General features: G+C 39.0%; 1 protein-coding gene across 4 annotated transcripts in view; it reads left to right on the top strand.

Annotated features, from left to right (window-relative positions):
- Window positions 1-300: 300 nt before the first annotated feature.
- Window positions 301-17,472, top strand: part of fam13b (family with sequence similarity 13 member B) — a 74,705-nt gene continuing 57,533 nt past the window's right edge. For all 4 annotated transcript variants that reach the window (XM_041943474.1, XM_041943475.1, XM_041943476.1 and 1 more), the window contains exon 1: window positions 301-492. The gene's annotated coding sequence lies outside the window, so the exon portion shown is untranslated. The remainder of the gene's footprint in view (window positions 493-17,472) is intronic.

The following is a 17,472-nucleotide window of genomic DNA, read 5'->3' as shown; positions in this document are numbered from 1 at the left end:
CATTTAAATACTCCAACTAGCTATACATAATCAATTAAAACTGAATCTAAACAAAGTAATGCATGGCATGCGAAAACTGGGGTGGTAGTCTGCACTGTGAACAATAAAATACATAACCGTCAAAGAAATAAAAAAAAAAGATCTTTGTATGCTTTAAGTTTGGGGTCTCTGTCTGTAAGGCGGGGTCAGTATTTGGCAGCTGCCTCCCGCTGTGTTCACAGTGAGAGAGGCGGGGTCAGTATTTGGCAGGTTCGTCCCTTGAGGGTGTGTGTGTGAGACTCGCTAAGCAACGACCTGCAAACGGGCATCCGAGCCAGTCCGAGCAAAAAACAGGAACCACATTATTTTCGAGTGTCTTTGCAATGTTCCCGACGATATTTCTACGCCGTCTGCTTTGATCCCATCGAAGTTGCCGTCTCTCCGGACGTCGGCTACAGAAAACAAACAAGAAATTAATGCATCTTGCTCCGCGTTCCTGTTTGTTTTGACCTGGTAAGGTACCCCGTAGCGACTGGTTAGCTTGCTCTGCTAACAGCGCTCCTTCTGGTTCACTCATTATCTCAGGAGCTAATGCTAGCCAGCTAACTGTGTCTGACGGCTTAGTGTTGTCTGTTTAATAAATTATGACTCACGGGTAGCTTTTGAATTTGTCTTCCTCAGTTGTATCTTCACTTTGAGGCTAACATTGAAGCACACAGCGGGTGTTGAAGCGGTTATGTCTTCATTTGTGTTCATTGGGATAAGCTAACGGCTAACGGCTAGCAACAGAGGCAGTTCCATCACATCTGTGGGTCCTCCGCAGGCACGTCGAGCTAACTCGGGGACAGAAAAAGAAACACTGTCATAAAGGATTAAACAGTTGAGGGTTTTTTTCGGATGCCACAAGCAAAACTGAACTATACCTCTTGTTGTCGGTTTTGCAGACATTTAATATTTTAGTTGTCTTCAGTTATGTGTCAAGGATGTGAGATGCAATGGGCAGCACAGAGTCACCTGGTTTTGACCGTTAATGTGCTGAACTGTTAACAGAAACATAACGTTACAGCCTCTGTTCCGGATAAAGTTAATGTTCTGTCGAGCTGTCTCCGTAGTTTCGTTTTCTGTTCCGACTGTTTCTGCAAAGCTTCATCATTTGCACCGGTGCTCCAGCTCGCTTAGCTCAAACTGTCCGTGCTGGAATGTTCTGGTGTTTTGTGGCACTGGGCTTGCCATTAAACGATTTTGTCTGTGCTGTTCCCGGCGAATAGATTTTTTTTTATGTGGAACAATAATTCGTTTTGAGGACGTGACTTGCTGACTTTCATTTCTGGGCTCTCTGAAATCCACATTGCATAATCGCCATTGCCCTGAATTAGAGCGGATTTGTCTGTCCATATGGTGTAGTATAGGCATAAGTGCAGGAGCCGCCATGCATTGCAAAGTGCACTGTAGGGTGCTGGAAGTGGGCGCATATTTACATTAGTGTGCATACTCGCATACATACAAAAATGTATTCATACATACAGTACATATTCAGGCAATATAGGTTAGACAAGATTACAGCTGCAACGATTTATCTATTAGTTGTCAACTATGAAATTAATCACCAGCTATTCTGATAATCAATTAATACGTTTGAGTAGCTCCTTAAATGTAAATATTTTCTAGTTTCTTTACTCCTCTGTGACAGTAAACTGAATATCTTTGGGCTTTGGACATTTTACAACTTATCGATTAATTTAGAAAATAAGAAACGTGAAGTTGATTGCAGCCCCAGGTTCCAGCTTTTCATTGTCAGGCTTTACTGTTTTTTTGTTCTTTTGTGATGCTAAATCGACCATTTGGGGCTGTTAATTGGACAAAACAAGCTATAAAAAGATGTCATCTTGAGCATAGCTTTATAAACTAAATGATTAATCTGGACAATGAAGGACACATTAATTGGATATGAAAATAATCGTTATTTGTTGTTCTACAATATTGCCAATATCAACAGACTTAATGAGAGTGATTGCATGTATCAAATTAGAAATACAAACTGATTGAAGCATGAAATAGAATTCAGAAATTAACATATACAGATTTTATGGCTGCAAATACTTGGAAATTACCTAAGATTCAAAGTTAAAGTGAAAGGTAGTGCTCATTGTGAAGAATGGCCTCTTTTGGTCTGTATTTGTGTGTTTTTAAGCATGTCAGCAACATCCACAACCAAAACAATCAAAAGTGGAGCGACTTTGCAGAATCTACACATGATCTATGCGCTTATCTGAGGAACTTGTGCAAAATCTATCTTGTAGCTCAGTAAAGCTTAACCTGTTAGCAAAACATCTAGGTTATTGTGTAAGAGACATCAGATATTTCTACAGACAGACCGGAGTAAAGGTCAACTTTGCAGTGGTGCTGATGTTGGAAAAATGTTAGCAAAACTGTTGTTGAGTCAGCTGCTGTTATACACTTTGGATCGATGGTGTAATAAACAGCTGCAAGTTTTAGGCACAAAGTAGGTCCACCTAGTTAAACGAATGCAGTCTAAACAACAGTCCAGCAATAAATCCCACAGTCATGAAGGTTGTAGTGTTCAGTTTTTGTTGGAACAGTTTCAGAGAGGTGCTGATTCAACTTTATGGTCATTTTGGAATTGGTAGTTTGTGGTGCTGTTGAGTTGTATTGTGGGATGGAGTGGGATGTATTTTCGTATTTTGTCCACTCTGCGTGTCTTTAAGGCTGAACTAGATAGTTGAAAGACCTCTCAGTGTAATGCTGTACAATTCAGTAGCCCCGTAGTTATGTCTGGGCGACACTGTCTACCTCCACCTGTGCGTGACAGCTACCTCACTGAACTGCTGCTGCTGGCACACAGCATTACTGCTGCTGCCAGTCCAGTCTTTTTACATTGAGTTTGCCTTTGATAATAGCTGTCAGTAACAGACTGTTTCATGCCATTTGTTAACAAATAAAGGGATTCTGTCCACATACATGCTAGAAGACATAATTTGGAATGAAATGGATACAGGAAGTGTTATGTAAAATATGTATATATTTTTTATGTCTGACATATTCTGCATATATTTTGCTTTGTAAAAGAGGATTGCAATATGTCCTATAGGTGCCAATGAATTAATGTAGACATTGAAACTGCAGTGAAAAGTAAAGTATTGCAGGTATGTTGGCACTATGACTATCAACAGATCATTTTCACTGTCTTAACTGATTAACCGATCGTCAATGCTTGATTAATTTTCTAGTTAGGGTTACCTCTTAACCTGGCAACAGGCGTTTTGTTCTGTTTTGTTTTTTGCTAACTTGACTGCCCAAACCAATTAAAATGACAGCCTACTAGATCCAGATTCACTGGCCAGTTTGGGTCCCAAAACCTAGATTGAGAATGAGAAGGTCTATTGGAAAACTGTGCACCTCAGCTGAACCTGCAGCCTTTTATGTGAAGGATCTCACGTATGCACATACCAACAGTGTCAAAACTCTCCAACCTCCCGCTGTGTGAGATAAGACTGCGTACGTAAGATGACCCATAGTTTTTATATGGAGGGAAAACACGCGCACACACAGCAGTCACAGCATTGTCATAACCACACAGCTGCCTGCAGTGTGGGATTGTTGTTGCCAGGTCAGTGAGTGGTTGTTTTAGACTCTGTGGACCGGGGCCAAGCTAAACCAAACGTGGTCCAAATCTCTCTAAAGCTGGACCCACACTGCCAGAAATTCACCACATTTAATCCGTCTGTCTGTGTTCACACCTGTATGAAAATATGTTTCATAACTTCATTTTTTATTGGTTAAAATATAATTAGCTTTAATTTAACATTTACCTCTTGCTCTTTTGCAGGATAAACTATAATGACCAAAATAATAACTTACAGTGATTAAAGTAATCAGAGCAGTGCAGTTGCATAAAAATACCATGATGCAGACTACAAAGGAAAATATGAGATATATCACACCTAACAAGAAGCCTTGGAGCATTATCTTCTGGTGCACATTAAGCCAAAATGGGCCGAAGGCGGCTTCACGCAGTGTGGCACTGACCTGGCCCAAAGATTGTGTAAATGGAGACAGTCCATTAGGCAGCTGAAATAACAAAGGCTTCTACAGGGAAAGAAATCTTTTATTCATGTGTTGTTATCTTTCCCTACGAATATCAGAGAAAAGGCCCACAAGAGCATTTTACTTTCAAATCCTGGACTGTAGCTATACAGACAAATACTATAATCCATCATCCAAATGCATGTTCATTTAAACACAGTAAAATCAAAGGCTAAAATATCTTAGATCGATGTAATATTTAGTGTGTGACTGAAATGCAGAAAATAATTAACGTGACTTGCTGACACTTCCACAAACATTGATCACATCTTTGTCTTGATTTGATTGTTGCCTAAAAAATAGCAAAATAGCATTTGATAAGTGGATGCACAAGTTTGAGACCATTTATTTGAAACCAAGACTTCCAGTGGGCAGAGGAAAATGTTCTAACTACAACGCTGAGACCGAAATTCTCAAAATACATAAAATATAATCTATCAGTGGATTGATCGAATGGCTGATCAACAGAAAATTAGTCAGCAACTATTTTGATATTAAATTAACGCATCAAATCTTTTTCCGGTTTAAAAAAAATATCAATAATTTACTGTTTTCAGCTTTTTTCATGTCAGTATTTGCAGGTTTTCTTCATCTTCTATGGTAGCGAACAGGATATTCTTTTGGTATTTTGGTCGGACTGAACAAGCAATTTAAAGATGTCATCTTGGGCTTTGGGAAAATGTGATGGGCATGTTTTGTACTAATTTCTGAAATTTCTGAAACCATTTCTACTATGGAAGCAATTCCTTTATTATCAGTGGTTGTATTAAGTCATTGCAGGCAATGTTGCAATATTGGATTTACAGGATTTGGCATCAATTTAATGACTTTCCTGATTTGTCAGTTATTTAATTCACTGGATTATCCAAAACAGACGTTACCATCTGTCTATTTTATCTATAAATAGTTTGTCAATTAAATTTCCAGGCAGTGTACCATATAACAACGTGCAATTACATACAGAGTACTGGAAAATTCTATCCACGACACACCGTCCAAACTGGATATTTACATGTAGTTTGAATTAATTATTTCCATTCCTAATCTGCTGTGCATATTAGGAGACAAATGGGATCCTTGGGATTGGTGTTGACTCCCCTTTGCAAGAAGGATGTCACAAGGTAGCGGTAGGGGATTTGGTCATAATTTTTCTGTAGACATCAGACAGAAGTGCATAATCTATAATAGGTCTGTACATTGCTTTATAATATGACATTTTTTATACTGTACCAGAAACAAAAGGCAACAAGAGGCAGATGGGAAAATCCCGTGCTGGGCGGCTGGTAGGGCTGAAGTAATCTGGGGTGAGAACATGTCCTCAGTAGGTTTAAAGGCAGTGCTCTAACTGTACAGCATCTGATGAATATGTGAGGGAGAGACTGCACAGTGATGAAAGTCACATGATTGGAAATACAGGACGACAAACTGTCATAGCCTATATCTGTTACCTTTGGTACTGTTTCCACACCGGCGTGTTCGATCTTTGCATTAGATTAAGTCCGTGGTTTCCGTTTTAAGATATTTTGAAATTAAGGTTTGATAGGAAAGCCTCAAGTGTCTAATACCTCTTTGCACATTGGACTCTGTATATTTTGATATGCCCAAATTTCCATTTACTGAGAATCAGGTTCTATCAAACAAGTTAAAATTTCAAAGAAAAATATTGAATTGAAGAAAGTAAACCTTAACTTTCACTTCCTGTATGCTGTGTGAGGAAATCCTTTGAACTGCACTGTCAGTTTGCTTGGTCACTGTTTGCATTCTCTTTTGTTTGCTCATTTTTCAGTGCACTCTCACAGCTGGTGTGTTGAACTATTATTTACACACAGTCACACACACATAAGCAGATGGAAATGACAGTACTTGTACTGTCCTGTGTAAGCTATTTGTTTTGTGTTAATTGAGTCTCATTCAGTCTACGCATAATAGAGCAAAGACGGTTTATTCTGTGAGATTTAACCACAGTCTTGGGATTTCCTCATTGATTCACTGTAGTCTCACTTTCTCATTGCGCTCATAGAGCTGTCAGGCATGTACAGAATATAAAGACAACAGATGGAGAGGGATCTTTTTTTAAATGCAGCAAAGGCAGAAGCTTACTGGCTGGTATTTTAGTGTTCAGTGGTCTGGAAATTTCCATCAGCATGAGACAGAGCAAGAGAGAGGTGATTTAGATCAATACTAAATCAATAAAGCTCAATGTCATTGTCTCAGACGAGGCTGGGCCCAGTGAGTCCGGCAAGCTCTGCTAAGGTTTGGGTCGCACTTAATCCACAGTGCACGGACGTGGCTGTGAACTGTGGTTTTCTGTTATGAATCACAGTGAAACACTGTGCGCACATTTTATACCTATATGAAGAAAGATTAGCTGTCACAGTCAAACAGAATTAGGCCTGGCACAATGTGCCATCTCCCAGTTAGATGCTATCAGGATACTTGGCTGCTGATCCAGTATGTGTTGCGATTCTTAAGTATTGCTATTTGATTTTACAATCTTTTGCCATTTCTGTTTGCTTTTTTGAACACTAGAGCATGGGCAACAGCTGAATCATACACTTCTACAGACTGTATATCATTAGTCAGATTTCCAAAAACAAATGTACATCACATGTCAGTCAGTCTTCCTGAGTTTTATTTCAAGCAGCATCATTGCTTATACTGCTAAAAAAGTGGTGAATAAAATACTACTTGAAGTGAACGGTGTATCTATCTATATCTTTAGATACATAGACAGATAAATTGATAGAAAAAGAAATTAAGGATTTATTTTTTTCCCATGTTGTGAATTGAACCAAATCCTAAGATGACTGTAGTTGTGTTGCAACTCTACAAACAACATATTCATAGTCAACAGATTAAATTGTCCAGAAACCCATTTTTGGAACTTTGATTTCCGATATAAACCACATCTGTGCTGCATCGGCTACACAGGTGTGGATAAATGTGTGGCTGTATGTAAGGGTATGGGTGATCTGATGATACGTAAGATTATATAGATTTATTAAAGATAAGTTTTATTAAAGCTCTGGTAGCTGTTCCTTACGTCTCAGTGTGCATTAGACAGTTGTTGTGGGCAATGTTGCAGATCAATGATAATGATGTAATGATTTGATAGGTTTTTAATTAGCTCTATTTGCCAAAACAAACATTCTTTTCTGGTTCCGTCTGGCTCTTTTATCCATCAGTTATCCTCAAAATGTACCTCATCACAATATCAATGTCGTAATAAAGAATAACATATGATAGAGAATTTAAATGATGCAGGTGGTTGTAATTTTATCTCCCACCCCTAATTTATGCACAGATAATGAATTCAGCACACTCAGTGTGTTAAAAATGATGATAACAGAGTTAACAACACAAGGGTGGAATCAACCTTTTATTTAATGGAACCCCTATTTGTAGTATATAATATCCTGAATATCCTTCACTTTTGAAGGGTCAATAAAAATTACAATTAAAGTTACAGTATAGGTCCTATAAATAAAAACCTGTTTCACATAACAAAGATTCTAGAGGGACACTCATGATAACAGAGCTGCATGGTTATGCTATATAATGAATGCTTAAAATTCCCCCTTTTTTAGATGTTTTACTGTGTTGCACATCAGCATTTGTTAATCAAATGGTATGAACAAAAGGGTATGGATTTGATTACTTAAAGATCAAACACTAAAAATAGAAGTCTTTTTTTGAAAACCCACATGCAAATAAATTGCATAACCATGCATTTCGTAAGCAGTTTTATTTACGGAGCAGTTGTGATCGAAAGCTTTTCTTTGGGTAGGCAGAAAAAAGTAAGTTTGATCATTTTGAAGAGTCTGTAAGTAGATAAACACATACAAAGAAGAACCTGTAGGATTGTTCACCCAGATAGCAACCAGGCAAACTTCATGCAAATGTCCAGCACAATGCTCCACTCCCACAGCTGCAAACACAGAGCGCTACTTGTTTCCACTGTAGGTGTTAGCAGTGTCTCAGACCAGCAGAGAATGGATCTTATTTCTCGTTTTCCCCTAAAGAGCACTTGTATGACAGCCCTTCTAAAAAATGAAGTGAATAGCTACATGAAAGCGTTATAGACTATGATAAACTGGAGTGTAGTGAAGCAGGCTTGAGACTGGGAGATCACCAGTTCAAAGAAACTCCCTCCATCTTCAGCCGATACTATTAAGCGGGGCACTTAACCCTCGCAGTGAGAGTGCATAGTGGCAATTAACCACTAGCTGCAGAAAGCTTTGGTTGCGCTGTGGTGAAACTGTACAGCATGCATAGGAAATGTGATGTGCAGAGGCACCCAGAGATCTTTTTTTAGATGAATACAGTATACGTAGGTTCAAAAAGAGACATATGCCACAGACTCTGACTACAGCTAATGATTATTTTCATTGTCAACAAATCTGCAGATTATTAGGTCTGAAATATCATAAAACACTGGCACCGGTGCCTTTCTTTGTATGACCAACTGAGTGTTTTTGCATGAAAAATGCCTTAAACAATTATGAACTATTAAAATGAAAATTTTCTGCAAACGACTAATCTTTTTATCTTTATTACAAAAATGATGGATGGATTAGTCTGAGTACATGGAACAAGCTGTAGCTCTGTTCATCCCCACGGGTGGGCACATTCATCAGATCTTCAGGCTTCAAAGAAATAGTTGAAGGAAATTCAGGATGAATAGTTTGACCGATTATTTAAGCCTTTTCACTCCTCTTTTTGAACAGTGTAAGAATAGGTCTTCGAAAGAGATCATTATTTCTGTTGGATGTTCCTTACATTGCCAATAAATAAAAGGACGATTCTGCTACTAGAGATAGAGATGATAAGACCTAAAAAAGCCCAACCCCCGAAGACATGTGCTTATTAATTTATCAGTGACAGGGCTAGCCTGGGAGGAGCAGTTTAACTAGGCTAGGGCATTGAACTGCTGCCTCTGATTCAAGGGCGAACCCTGGTTTTACTGCCACTGTCTTTGATGCCTCCACGCTCGCGGCAGAGACATTCTGTCCCATTCTCGTGACCGCAGGAACACCATGAGAGGATTTCTTCAAATTTAGAACAAATGTTCACTGAACTCGGGGATGAAGTGATTCAATTTTGGTGGTGTAAGATCAAAGGTCAAGGTCAATGTGTGCTGGTGACTTGACTGGTTGGTGGAGGCAATAATTCCTCTCTTTTATCCCTGTCACTTCCTTTCTCCTCGCTGCTTTCTCTCCTCTAATCTTCCTCTGCCATCCTCCCTCTGACGCTGTTTTATTCTCCGTAACTGCCTCTCCTCTTTTATTTTTCCTTTCATCCATCTGCATCCATGCCTCCCAGCCTGACTTGACCTGCTGATATCTGCCTGTGAGACACAGAACCATGATTTCAAAGCTGTGAGCAAACGCTGACCCACTCTATCCTACAGACCCGCAGGCTATCAAAAGTAAAACTTTTTTATAATTTTTGCCCCTCGAATTAATCATTCATTCCACACTAATGAGTAGTTTGATTTCTTGTACAAACTCCTGACCTAAATTACTTCATTTTCTATTACTAAATGGCAGAATTAATACTGATTGTGACAAAATATTACTGAATTATTTCCCTGAAATAAATAGTGTTAAGATATAAGTAGCTGTACTAAATCATTTCCTCAAATCACTGTATTTATTCCCTCATTTTGAGTTTGAATTATGTGTTTTAAGGGAAACTGTTTTTAGATTGCAAATTAATAATTTGAACAAAAACATTACTAATTCATATACACGTTATGAATTATTAGATTTTCTCACAAATATCCCTCTCTGTCTGCTGCCATACATGCTGTTCACCCCAGTTAGAAGTAGGTTTATTAGATAGTACAGTCAACAAATTATTGACAAATGGCACCACAGTAAAGAGGTCACGTGTAACAGAGTTCATTGTGGGAACAAGCAAATAGGTTGCATAGTGAGTACCATTGAAAGGTAAATAATCTGAAACAGCAAAATAGGTGGATAGTGTGCACATCCAATCCCAGTTGTGTACAGGTGCAGGACAGAAAGCATATATATCTGTTTTACATACTGTATGCAGCTTGCTTTTGGCTCAAGACAGTTTGCATGACAAAGACCTTGTAGGTAAAGTGTTGCACCAGTAAAATGTTTGGAAGCTAGAAAATCTTGGGCGTGTGGAAAACTTCTCATTAGTGTAGGTAGACTGATAGACACTTAGGTAAGTAGGTCGACAGACATAGAGTTGGCACATGTTAAGTTGTGCGCCTACATGCTTCAGTTTTCATTAGAAGAGATTCTTGCAGTTCAGTTTATTTACAAGAGTTCAAAATATTTAAATGACCCTTGTTTTGCACCTGTATACTGGGTTGCCAGAATTATTTGCAGTAACTGAATATCCAGTAAGCCTCAGCACATATTGCATAGATCATTTGGCCTGAAATCCTTTGTTAAGGTCAGCTTTTTAAAAAAATTTTTTTTTAATTTGTTATGCATATTACATAGATAATAACCCCGATCAAAAACACTTATTCAAATATATCTATAGTTATGTTTTCATTGCCGTATAATCACTTGAAAATAAGAATCCTTGTGTTTTTGTTACCTTCCAATGAGCTCTTTATATTTACAGTGAGAGCAGGTCCTTTTCCATGGAGCCATGTTGCACCGCCATGTTTCTGTAGTAGCCCAGAACAGACAAAATACACTCTGGCTCTCGAGAATGCCTTTCGTGTTTGGAGCGGGTGCTGTAGGGGAGGGTGAGGCGAGCGGTATTCAGTTTGTGGCAGTCCTACACACTGAAGCTTTAAACATACTCTCCTCATGTTGTGCATATCGAGTGCATACTGTTGACCTCAGTGTCATGGTGGCCCTTGCTTCTCACCTCTGGCTCACTGCCTCAGGTCAAACAAGACGTTTCACTGCCAATGGTAGACAGCTCAAAATGTGCACCAGCAGGTTTTAGGTCAGCATTTGCACACTTAACCTTATGCTTATGAGGTGTATGTGTGTGTGTGTGTGTGTGTGTGTGTGTGTGTGTGTGTGTGTGTGTGTGTGTGTGTGTGTGTGTGTGTGTGTGTGTTTGTGGGTTTTAATAGGGTTCACATTTCCTCTCTGTGTATGGGTATGCTTTATACCACAGGCTTTCATTTGCAAACAGGTTATTCTTTGAATCCACATCTGTTAGTGTTTTGCAGACAGTAGACTGATACAGCTGCGTATAGTGTATATATGCTGCTAGAAACACTTGCCAACATAAAGCACTGGCTTCATGTTAAGCAGGTTATTGATACACTTGCTGCTATGCAGCTTCTTGCAAAACAGTAAAACATCCTGGATGGCTAACTTAGCGAATGTTAGTTGAAAATTAACATAATTTCTATGTGGTGACACATTATTGTGTACCAGAGAAAAGGTATCTGAGATTTAGGAGCTGATTGCAAATTTTCCTGTGTGACGTTAATGTGTGAACTCAGCAGCAACAACACACAACACTCTCTCCAGCAGTTAACGTCACCATGACAACGATAGGGAAATTAATCACGTTAAAACCACATTCATCTGGGAACAGGATCGCTGTGAATGATCCGCAGCTATACTTTTTATTCAACGTTGGTAACAATTTATTGATCGAAGTTTACACTTCGTAACGCATTGTAGTGTATTTATAAGACAAGGTCCTACCTCCTCATCCATGCACTTCATCTATCTAGCAACAATAAAGCTGCAAACAAATCGGTCAGGTGCTTGTTTCTCTTAGACGTATATAATTGTATTTGTTTCTTACAGGAACTGCTTTGTAAGAAGGGACACAGTGTGACAGGTTGTTTTTATTCCATTCATGACAAAGCAGATAAGGATCTCAGTCATACGTTTAGTGATTGATGGATGGTTAGTGTCTGTGCTCGTGCAGATACAATCCACACTTAAACTTCTACACACTCTGTTTGTCCTCATTTGTTTGTTTTTTTCTTAGGTGTGTGCTTGTTTGGATGTGACAGTGCCTACACATACAGGAGATTACAAGGAAGTTATGCTTTGTGTCAGGGTCACAGGATTTATGAATGGATCCAATAACTCAACACGGTTGTCAAAAGCTGAAATACAGGCAGGCATTCATTCTCCCTGATTGTTTTGTGGAGATTCAGGTCAGAGAGCAGAGTTTAGTGGGTTCCTCCATGTTGGTCAGAGTTGTTTTTCTGCCTGTTTTACCTTGTTGAGATTTTAATCCAACAGACTCATCAGTCTATAGATGTGTTTGAGATCTATTTTTGTTTTTTGGTTTTAACTTGTGCAACCAATATAAATTTTCTTTGATACATTATTTTTAGCCTTTTTTCCATCCTGGGGGTTGTAGGCTTTGATTTCGAAATCTGATCGATCCTAACTTCTGAAGAGGATTCCTGCTGTCCGACCTTTCTGTCCGTCACTTCCTCTTGCCAGATTTTGGTTGATCGTGACAGTTTGGCCAGTGGTGATAGACTGTGCAGAGTTTAACTGCTTTGATCTCCTTCATTTTTTGGGTTTAGCAACGTGATGCAAGTTAGAGGAAATTTACTGATTTATTTATAACCTCTTTTGAATATTTAATCTTCTTTTTGGTCGTGCACTTTGTTTTCATGGAACTGAGGCTATTTGGCAGTTCACATGCATATAAAATTGCCTTTATGAAATATGAGTGTACTCTTCTGTTTGTTGAAGCACAGGGTTTTGCTTACATCTGCAATGCTTATTTCAATAATTAATATTCAACATATGTGGAAATGGATCTTTCAGTTGAAATTATATTATTCGGGACATCGGGGGAAGGTTTTTCTTGATGTTATTGAAACAGTTTTTAGTGACGAGTCTGGTCATCCTCTCTTCCCTAAATATTTCTTTGTTTTTTCTGCTGTGTGTTAAGTATTAAGTTAATTTAACTCACTGACTTGAAAATGACTAAACCAGTTGTCAGGTTAAATGCTGGGTTAAAGGACATTTGCCATAAAGTAATAATCTCAGAGATTTTTATGTAAGTAAATGTCTGTTAAGTCACTGTTTATTACTGAATGACTTAACACAATAGTAATTGAGCCGACTGATGAAAGAATTGCATAATGTACATACTTACAGTATTATTAACTGGGCGTTGGTCTCGACATTCCCAGAAAAAATGCTGTGTTAAGTTACTGCTAATGCAAACTGAACATTTGCATTACAAAGTGTTTTGTTAGTGAGATTAGCACTTGCAAAACCCTCTGCAAAACAGGACAATGGCCATTTCTGACACTTTTTGACAGCAGATCAGTTTGAAATATTGAAGGGAATAATGGAACAAGAAGGAAGCTGTTAGATGAAGAGCTGCAGGCGGCAGGCTGCAAACCTCCAACTTTTCAGAGATATAACCATCTCTTTCAGTGTCACTGATGCTGTCTGCAGACTCACGCTGTGTGCAGCATAAAATCTGATCACGTTTGCTCGTGGAATGATGTAAAAAGGCCAAATATTGCCTGACTTCTTTATTAATATTTGAATAGCTTGTTATGCTGCTCACAGAATTATGTGACCTGTAGTATTAAACTGCATTTGCTGTTACTAAATCACCAAATCAATGCTAGCCTGCAGACTGCTGTCCTCGCTTCATCTTTGGACATGTGCAGGTGCTGCGTTTAGAAACTAACTGAAATCTGATATACAGCAGGCGTATTTGAATTTACTGCTGATACAACTTACTGTGAATTAAGAGTGGTACAGATTTCCAATTAGGTCTGTTTCCATGCCACAGATTGTGTTCTCTGTTCTCCACGTTAAGTTTATGTTTGTCCTGTCAGTCTTTGTAAAAATTCAGAGATATAAAAAATATTAACTTCATCTTTTCATTTATTTTAGATGACTACAGGATGAGCTGAAGCATTTATCTTAACTCAAGGCTGTTCAGAATTACACGCACTTATCTGTGGTGTCTTTAACACTTGTTTGTGTTTGACACTTTCATCATCAGGAATGTGGAATTACACGTTTCACGTTACAAAGTAATCTACCAGAAATGTGCACTTGCATTTTTGACAGATTGCAGCATATTTTGGCATAATCCTCTGTGCCTGCCGCCTCATTGACATGAATGAGGTTACTGATTTTTTGTAACTTTTAACTTAGCTTTATTCTCTCGTGTTTCCCCTTTTATACTTTCCTGTCTGTTTTTCCTACGTTATGCATTGGCGTCTTTCACTTCTGTTCCTTAAGTTTTCGCTCTCTCTCACTTTGTCTTTCTCTCTCTGAGAGCTGCCTTAACTTTCTCTGTTTGCCTTCTAACAGTGCCCCTCATTGTGGAGGTTGTCAAGCATGATATCTGGGATTAAGACACACAGACAGACAGAAAGAAACACAGACAGACATTCTAGACTGTTCCATTACTGACCAACTCCTCACTACAGAGGCCTTGTAGGGTCTGTCTCCATGGCAGACAAGGCAATAGTTTGGGAACACTGAGTTCCCTAATCTCAGAGTGTCATTGTCTTCATCTGTCTTTTTAAAGATAAACTGTGTTGAGCCTGGCAGTAACAGGACCACCCTTGCTTAAAAGGTGTCTGCGCTGTGGTTCTGTGCTATTTAGGCCCCTAAATTGTTGCCTCATTATATTGAACAACAAGCAGTAAGATTTTTATATCCACTCAGTCTGCCGAGAGCAAAACTATTGGTGTGTGGTGCCTTTTTTGATTTCAGTAGTACAGGCCCTAACCCAATACAAGCATTTCAGCTCCAATAGTGGGATTTTCTCTAGCTTTTAAAGAGGCTTAGGAGCTAGCAGTGCCAGTTCTGTTGGTTTTGGAAAGAATAGAGGCTGAAGAAGGCCTTTAGAGCAGCAGTCTTTATGAGCAAACAGAAGACTCCTGAAACCCACGTTTAATAAGCAAAGTAATTGGAAAACCTGACAATGTGTGAGGTGTTCAGCCAACAACACAAAAATAATTGTCAGGTTGAATATCACTTTTTCATATTTGCTCTGAATCACACCAAAAAGAAGCTCTCAGCGATCATACAGTGACGCTATGACTCGGCTCAAGTGAAAGCTTCCTCCATGTTGGCAGGCTGGTCAGTGCTGCCTTCGCCTGTGTTCACTGAGTCATACAAATATATTGGTCAACTTTGAACTAATGGTAATAAACTCTATGCCAAGAAAACTTCACAAAGTAGCTTGCAGGTGGAAGCAAAGTGAAGCAGACTCTAATACGTTTGGTTTGACCAAAAAATGAGGAGGAGGCCAGACCAGGGCCATTTAAGGCAGCAGCTCATTCTTCAGTCACCTCAGTGCTGCCGGTGCTGTAGAAAGGTTAATGGACTGAATTCTGTTTCTTTCTGTGTAGCTCAATAGCTTCAACTCTGCAGAGGTTTCAGTCCTCCATTACAAAAATTGATGGATTTATAAGCAACCTTGTACATCTACTTGGAATTTCATGTGCTATATTACATAAGAAGCTTTAAAAGACAGCTGCCTGTAAAAGTGTGGCAATCCTTATATGATCTTCATGATAGCATAACCAGTTTTTACACAGCATTTGGCACTGAGCCGAATACCAAAGAAACCACTAAAAGCAGTACCTGAATCATTGTGGCACACACTCACACACGGTAATAACACTTAGTGTGCTTAAAAGGTCTTGACAAGCATTTAGGTTTTATATTAACTAAAAACATTAAAAGGCAAAGATTTAGCCAGTCAATTCTCATTCAGCATTTTCTTTTCTTTTATTTTCAAAATACAATGTTGGGCTGTGTGGATGCGAAGTGACTTAATGCTCATATGGCTCATTGTTTTCCACTTGTACCTAAAAGGTTATCCTTGTGTCTGAAAATGTAAGCATTGTACAGACTACAGTTTTCAGAGTCCACAGCGTTCATACCATGACACAGGAATTTATTTCCATGTGCAAGTTGCCAAAACTTTTCCAAAAATGCTTGTTATTTGCTGGTTATGTTAACTGATTAAACATTGTTTGAGGAGCCATGGGTACTGTTATGATTTATTAATATAGCTTTTTTTAAAGATAGATGATTCAAACAGGCTAAAGCATAGCCGTTATCCTTTGAAAGTAATAAACTGGTTTTGGTACGAGAAACACAGACACCTGTAGAGAATGAAAAAGACATACAGGAAGGCAAAGGCATTATTTTCGTTCAATGACAATCCCTGTTCCTGCTCATATCTACTCCTAGGCTCTTCTTGAGGTGATGCAGACCACCTAAGTAGGTCAGATGTCTTGTGTAACCTGCAGCATAAGGATGAATGAAAGGAAGGGAAGGACACGAGAGTAGAGGAAAAACAGTGCGGTAACAGGACAAAGTGTGTTCAAGCAGAGAAGCAAGAATGAGAGAGTTGGCTCAGCCAGGTGTATGTGTGCATACTGAACTGTGTGCATATTCATTTGCAGCTCAATGCTGCAGAATTTGTGTGGCAGAGGTGGGCATATACATGTGCTCAGATTTGCACAAGCCAGTGCTAAATGTCATTAAACATTATTGAGCACTGAGCAATGTTTGAGCAAGTGAAAATACAAATTATCAAGTCAAACTCTCCTTTAAACTCCCCCCAAAAATCAAGGCACACTGTTTCATCAAGGTAAAACACTCAGGCAGCCTGTGTGATTATTATTAACTGCACTTATAAATAATATTTAAGAACTACACTAGCATGTTTTTGTCCATCTAGCAAACGTATTTTTCCTTCTTCCACGCTCCTTCTCATTTTCTCTTACTTTCTCCAACTCTTGCCATGTTCACTGCCTTTCTGACTCCATCACGCTCTCCGAAGTAGAGCTGTGTTTTTAATATTTTACCACATGGCCATATTCCCTTAAGGATGGTTTCTCCCTTCATGCACACACTTGGACCCACCGACGCACACTCACCCTTTCATCCCATCTCTTGTATACTCTAACACACACACACACACACACACACACACACACACACACACACACAGTCACACGCTTGACAGCCTCATCAAGCATACACATACACATTCACATACTGTATATAGCAGCAGCAAACACATGCATTCATACTAAAGTGGCATTAATGAACAGGCACACACCTCACGAAAACAGATTTAAAGTGACAGTCTGCTCACATTCTACTTCACATGGGCATGCACAGACATGCAAAACACACACACACACACACACAGACACATTGGCACAGCTTTCTAGCCGAACCAGTGTCAGCTTAATTATTGTGTTCCGTCCTCACCTTCAGCAGAGCCGAGGACAACCTGACGTCTCAAGCCTGGAAGTAGGAGGATGAGATGAGAGAGCAAGGAGAGGAGAGAAATAAAAAAAGGCAGAGAAAAGGGATAAGTAGTAATAGTAATAACCAGTTGAAGGAGACACTAACATGAAAGGACAGACACCTGCGCAGGTGCATCATACATTAAACC

The sequence above is a fragment of the Chelmon rostratus genome, chromosome 9 (assembly GCF_017976325.1).
Source record: "Chelmon rostratus isolate fCheRos1 chromosome 9, fCheRos1.pri, whole genome shotgun sequence".
Taxonomy (NCBI): Eukaryota; Metazoa; Chordata; class Actinopteri; order Chaetodontiformes; family Chaetodontidae; genus Chelmon; species Chelmon rostratus.
This window is presented reverse-complemented; position numbering and strand designations above follow the sequence as displayed.